The sequence below is a fragment of the Homarus americanus genome, unplaced genomic scaffold (assembly GCF_018991925.1).
Source record: "Homarus americanus isolate GMGI-L3 unplaced genomic scaffold, GMGI_Hamer_2.0 scaffold22250, whole genome shotgun sequence".
NCBI classification, from domain to species: domain Eukaryota; kingdom Metazoa; phylum Arthropoda; class Malacostraca; order Decapoda; family Nephropidae; genus Homarus; species Homarus americanus.
In genome coordinates, this window is record NW_024741189.1 from 3,643,419 (window position 1) to 3,651,579 (window position 8,161).

Consider the following 8,161-nt stretch of genomic DNA (forward strand, 5'->3'; position numbering starts at 1 on the left):
AAAACAAACAAAAAACCACAACAAACAACCATAACACAACAAACAAACCATAACACAAACAAACAACTATAACACAACAAACAACCATAACACAACAAACAACAAAAACTCACAAATAAACAAACTATAACACAACAAACAAACCATAACACAACAAAACAACCATAACACACAACAAACAAACTATAACACACAAAAACAAACCATAACACAACAAACAACAATAACACAACAAAACAACCATAATAACACAAACAAACAACCATAACACACAACAACAAACCATAAACACAAATAAAACAAATAATACACAACAAACAAACAATAAACACAACAAAACAACCATAACACACAACAAACAACCATACACAACAAACAAACAATAACACACAACAAACAAACCATAACACACAACAAACAAACCATAACACACAACAAAACAAATAACACAACAAACAAACCATAACACAACAAACAACCATAACAAAACAAACAACCATAACACAACAAAACAACAATAACACAACAAACAACAACACAACAAACAAACAATAACACAACAAACAACCATAACACAACAAACAAACTATAACACACAACAAACAAATAAATAACACAACAAACAAACTATAACACAACAAACAACCATAACACAACAAACAACCATAACACAACAAACAACCATAACACAACAAACAACCATAACACAACAAACAAACCATAACACAACAAACAACAATAACACAACAAAACAAACCATAACACAACAAAAACAACCATAACAACAACAAACAACCATAACACAACAAACAACCATAACACACAACAAACAACCATAACAACACAACAAAAAACCATAACAACAACAAAACAAACCATAACACACAACAAACAAACCATAACACACAACAAACAACCATAACACACAACAAAACAACAATAACACAACAAACAACCATAACACACAAACAAACAACCATAACACACAACAAACAACAATAACACAACAAAACAACCATAACACACAACAAAACAACCATAACACAACAAACAAACCATAACACAACAAACAAACTATAACACAACAAACAACCATAACACAAACAAACAACCATAACACAACAACAAACAAACACACAACAAACAACAATAACACACAACAAACAACCATACACACAACAAACAAAAAACACAAAAAAACAAACAAAAAACAAACAAACAAACCAACACAACAAACAAACCATAACACACAACAAACAAACCATAACACAACAAACAACCATAACACAACAAACAACCATAATACAACAAACAACCATAACACACAACAAAACAAACCATAACAAACAACAAAACCATAAACACAAACAAACAACCATAAATAACACAAATAAAACAAACCATAACACAACAAACAACCATAACACAACAAACAACAATAACACACAAAACAAAACCATAACACACAACAAAACAACAATAACACACAACAACAACCATAACACACAACAAACACACACACAAATAAACAAACCATAAATACAAACAAACAACCATAACACAACAAACAAACCATAACACAAACAAACAACCATAAACAACAAAACAACACAACACAACAAACCATAACAACAACAAAAACAACCATAACACAAACAAACAAACCATAACATACAAACAAACAACCATAACACACAACAAACAACCATAACACACAACAAACAACCAATAATAACAACAAACAACAATAACACAACAACATAACAACAAAAAACAACCATAACACAACAAACAACCATAACACACAACAAACAACCATAACACACAACAAACAACCATAACACAACAAAACAACCATAACACAACAAACAACCATAAAACACAACAACAAACTATAAATAATAAAAACAACAACCATAACACACAACAAACAAACTACAATAACAAACAAACAACCATAACACACAAACAAAAAACCATAACACACAACAAACAAACCACAACACAACAAACAACCATAACACACAACAAACAACCATAACACAACAAAACAACCATAACATACAAACAAAACAAACTATAACACAACAAACAACCATAACACACAACAAACAACAAACACACAAAAACAAACATAACACAACACAACAAACAACCATAACACACAACAAACAAACCATAACACACAACAACAACCATAAACACAACAAACAACCATAAACACACAACAAAAAACATAACACAAACAACAACCATAACACACAACAAACAAACCATAACACACAACAAAACAACTCAACACACAACAACAACCATAACACAACAAACAACCATAACAACACACAACAAAACAACCATAACACACAACAAACAAACTATACAATACAACAAACAACCATAACACACAAACAAACAACCATAACACACAACAAACAACCATAACACAACAAACAACTACACAAACAAACAACCATAACACACAACAAACAACCATAACACACAACAAACAAACTATAACACACAACAAACAACCATAACACAACAAACAAACTATAACACAACAAACAACCATAACACACAACAAAACAAACCAACACACAAACAACACACACAAACAACCATAACACACAACAAACAACCATAACACAACAAACAAACCATAACACAACAAACATTCAAAAACACACAACAAACAACCTTAACACACAACAAACAACCATAACACATAACAAACAACCATAACACACAACAAACAAACCATAACACACAACAAACAACCATAACAACAACAAACAACCATAAAACACAACAAACAACCATAACAACACAACAAACAACCATAACACAACAAACAAACTATAACACACAACAAAACAACCATAACACACAACAAACAAACTATAACACAACAAACAACCATAACACAACAAACAAACACAACAAACAACCATAACACACAACAAACAACCATAACACAACAAACAAACCATAACACAACAAACAACCATAACACAACAAACAACCATAACACACAAACAAAACAAACCATAACACACAACAAACAAACTATAACACAACAAAACAAACCATAACACAACAAACAAACTATAACACAACAAACACCATAACACACAACAAACAACAATAACACAACAAACAAACAACAAACAAACAAAAACAAACATAAACATACAAACAAACAACCATAACACAAACAAACAAACCATAACACAACAAACAAACTATAACACACAACAAACAACCATAACACAACAAACAACCATAACACAAATAAAAAACAAACAACAATAACAAACAACCATAACACAACAAACAACCATAACACACAACAAAACCTAACACACAACAAACAAACCATAACACAACAAACAACCATAACACAACAAACAAACTAGTAACAATAACAAACAAAACAAACCATAACACAACAAACAACCATAACACAACAAACAAACCATAACACACAACACACAAACATAACAACCAACAAAACAAACCATAACAACAAACAACCATAACACACAACAAAACAACCAACACACACACAACAAACAACCATAACACAACAAACAACCATAACACAACAAACAACCATAACACACAACAAAACAACCATAACACAACAAACAAACCATAACACAACAAAACAACCATAACACAACAACAACAAACCATAACACACAACAAACAACCATAACACAACAAACAACCATAACACAACAAACAACCATAACACAACAAACAACCATAACACAACAAACAACCATAACACACAACAAACAAACCATAACACAACAAACAACAATAACACAACAAACAAACCATAACACAAAACACAACCATAACACACAACAAAACAACCATAACACAACAAACAAACCATAACACACAACAAACAACCATAACACACAGCAAACAACCATAACACAACAAACAACCATAAACACACAACAAAACAACCATAACACAACAAACAACCATAACACAACAAACAACCATAACACACAACAAACAACCATAACACAACAACAACCATAACACAAACAAAACAAACTATAACACACAACAAACAAACTATAACACAAACAAACAACCATAACACAACAAACAACCATAACACAGCAAACAACCATAACACAACAACAAACCATAACACACAACAAAACAAACTATAACACAACAAACAACTAACAAAAACATAACATACAACAACAACCATAACACACAACAAACAACCATAACAACAAAACAACCATAACACACAACAAACAACTATAACACAACAAACAAACCATAACACAACAAACAACCATAACACACAACAAAACAACCATAACACAACAAACAACCATAACACAACAAACAAACCATAACACACAGCAAACAAACCACAACACAACAAACAACCATAACACAACAAAACAACCATAACACACAACAAAACAACCATAACACAACAAACAACCATAACACACAACAAACAAACCATAACACAACAAACAAACCATAACACACAACAAACAAACCATAACACAACAAACAACAATAACACAAACAAACAACCATAACAATACACAAACCACATAACACACAACAAACAACCATAACACAACAAACAACCATAACACACAATACACAACCATAACACACAACAAACAACCATAACACAACAAACAACCACAACCCACAACAAACAACCATAACACACAACAAACAAACCATAACACAACAAACAACCATAACACACAATACACAACCATAACACACAACAAACAACCATAACACACAACAAACAACCATAACCCACAACAAACAAACCCATAACACCCAACAAACAACCATAACCCACAACAAACAACCATAACACACAACAAACAACCATAACACACACAACAAACAACCATAACACACAACAAACAACCATAACACACAACAAACAACCATAACACAACAAACCTGTGACTACCCAGACCTCTACATGTGACCTCTACTTGTGACTAACTGTGGCCTGTACCTATGACTATGACCTGTAACTGTTACTACCTGTGACCTGCGCCTGTGACTACCTTCGACCTGTGTCTGTGACTACCTGTGATTACCTGTGGATATCATTTGACTACCTGTGACATCTTCCTGTGTCTACCTGGTACATGTGACCTGTACCTGTAACCTCTACTTGTGACCTCTACCTGTGTACCTGTATCTGTAATTACCTGTGACCTGTACCTGTGACTACCTGTGACCTGTACCTGTGATTACCTGTGACCTGTACCTATGACTACCTGTGACCTGTACCTGTGACTACCTGTGACCTGTACCTGTGACTACATGTGACCTCTCCTTGTGACTACCTGTGACCTCTACGTGTGACCTCTACCTGTGCCCACTTGTGACCTCTACCTGTGACCTACAGCTGTGACTGTCTGTGACCTCTACCTGTGACTACTTGTGACTGCCTGTGACTACTTGTGGCTGCCCGTGACTACCTGTGACCTGTACATGTGACTACCTGTGACTTGTGACTGCCTGTGACTACCTGTGACTACCTGTGACCTGTACCTGTGACTACCTGTGAATATCATTTGACTACCTGTAACCTCTACCTGTGACTACCTGTGACCTCTACCTGTGCCCACCTGTGACCTCTACCTGTGACCTACACCTGTGACTATCTGTGACCTCTACCTGCGACTACTTGTGACTGCCTGTGACTACCTGTGACCTGTACCTGTGACTACCTGTGACCTCTACCTGTGACTACCTGTGACCTCTACCTGCAACCTGTGAGCTCTACCTGTGAACACCTGGTAATTAGACAACCCTCAGTTTATTTTACCTGATTATTAAACTCACTAATGTTATCTTGTGGGTTAGGTTAGGTCAGGTGTTTAATCATCAGGTGACATATAATGAGAGGGGGCTAATTTCTAGGTGATCTCCAGCTTCCATCCAACAACGAACATCATACTCTCAGCAGGCCCACGACTATGAGCTGCCTGGTGCTGGCCCTATTGTTAACCTTCCCTCTGACACAACACCAGCGTGAGGCAACATCTCTTCACGCCTCACTAAGCTGTCATGACTGTAGGGGCGATGAAACTGGGGCAGTCGCACAGTTAGAAGTGTGTTTCATCTCTCAAATGTATTACACTATAACACCGTAACCTGCACGATTCTTTACTGCTGATAAGGACCATTTAATTCTCTTGATCTGTGTCCAAATTTGTAAATGCAGCTTAAAACAAAGGAAAGGAGGCTTAAAAAGGTTTACGCATTAGCTGATAAATGCCGACAAACAATATTTCACCGTTTTTGTTAAGCGGTGAAAAGGAATAATGGCGAAATTTATCAGTATATCACGTGACCCACTTGACAACCAGCAACCAATCAATGACCTCGAGCTGTGATGGTTGCTAGGGACACCTAATGTGGGTGGAGCTTAGTCGAGAAGTGAAATGACCCCAAGGAAACTCACAGTAACAATGGTACCCGACCCCTACCTCCCTCCCTCCCTCCGTCCTTCCCTCCCTCCATGTCACCACCTCTTACACTTCCTTCTCACCAGACGATACGGACTACTGCGCTGATCGTGGGCACCTTTGTGTTAGGTTGGGGTCCTGCTGTGGTCAAGTACATGTTGGTTTGTGAAGAGTGTGCTATCGCCCCTCGGAGCATCAGCCTGACCATGCACAGTGCTATAGGCGCCATCGTCAACATCATCTACTGTCTCAAGGTAAATGAAAAGCATCACTTGTTTGTTGTTGTTTTTATCCTGTAAACAACACAACAGCGGCATCTTAATGGTGTTGGTTGGTACAAGATCCATGGAACTTAAAATTGTTATTAATCACCAAATTCATCAGTCATCACTACACCTTCTTGACGCTTCTGGACACCTACCTGTTTTGTCTTTTTCTCTGGCAGGTATTTACGGACACCTTCATATACGCTGTACAACTGAGGGACATAAGGAAGGCCCTGCAGACGATGTGGCTGCTTCTGAAGGCTCGAGTAACAGGTCAGCCTATAGGACCCCTCAGGCACATGTCTCGGATCTCCCACACCACCTCCACCAGGATCTCCATCAACTCCCCGGCTCTCCGCAGGTACATGTCTCCAGGTGTCACGGACGTTGAACTGTGAGTTACCTGTGTGTAGGGTGTGACAGGTAGTAGACTGATGACACACCCCGTAACTATGTGCACCACGTATGATCACCCTGTAAATATGTGCACCATCTATGACACACACTTTGTAACTGTGTGAACCATCTATGACACACCCTGTAACTGTGTGCACCATCTATGACACACCCTGTAACTGTGTGCACCATCTATGACACACACTTTGTAACTGTGTGCACCATCTATGACACACCCTGTAACTGTGTGCACCATCTATGACACACCCTGTAACTGTGTGCACCATCTATGACACACCCTGTAACTGTGTGCACCACCTATGATACACCCTGTAACTGTGTGCACCATCTATGACACACCCTGTAACTGTGTGCACCATCTATGACACACCCTGTAACTGTGTGCACCACCTATGACACACGACCCATATATGACACACCCTGTACAGTACTGAGTATAACCAACATATTTTTACTACCGAGTATAATTAACATACCTGTATAAACATCAGGTATACTTGGTCAACCTCTCGTAATACTAGAGAGCTTAACCTAACCTAACCTAACCTAATCTAACCTAACCCGGTCAGCTTTATGGAATGTGAACTCTTTTGATAAATTCCTTTGAGGGAACTAGTGTATACCTATGAGTTTACTTCCCAGCACTATGACTCAACCCTAATACGTGTCACTAGTCAACTTCACCTGCGTCCATGAGCAGTTTACACGGATGCTCAACATCTCAGACTACACTCGTATTAACTGGGACAAATCTGACACTTGTGTAATTGTTAAATTTGATTATTAATTAACATATCAGGTATAGGCGCAGTGTGATACGCCTGTGAATAATACAGAAGTAACATGGTATCATAGTTGGGTCTGTCTACCACTTTCCGACATTACTTATGGGTATTATGTGACGGGTTGGGCGGTAGGCTAGATATTTCGGTTATGTTAGGTTAGGTTAGTTTAGGTTAGGTTAGGTTAGGTTATAGA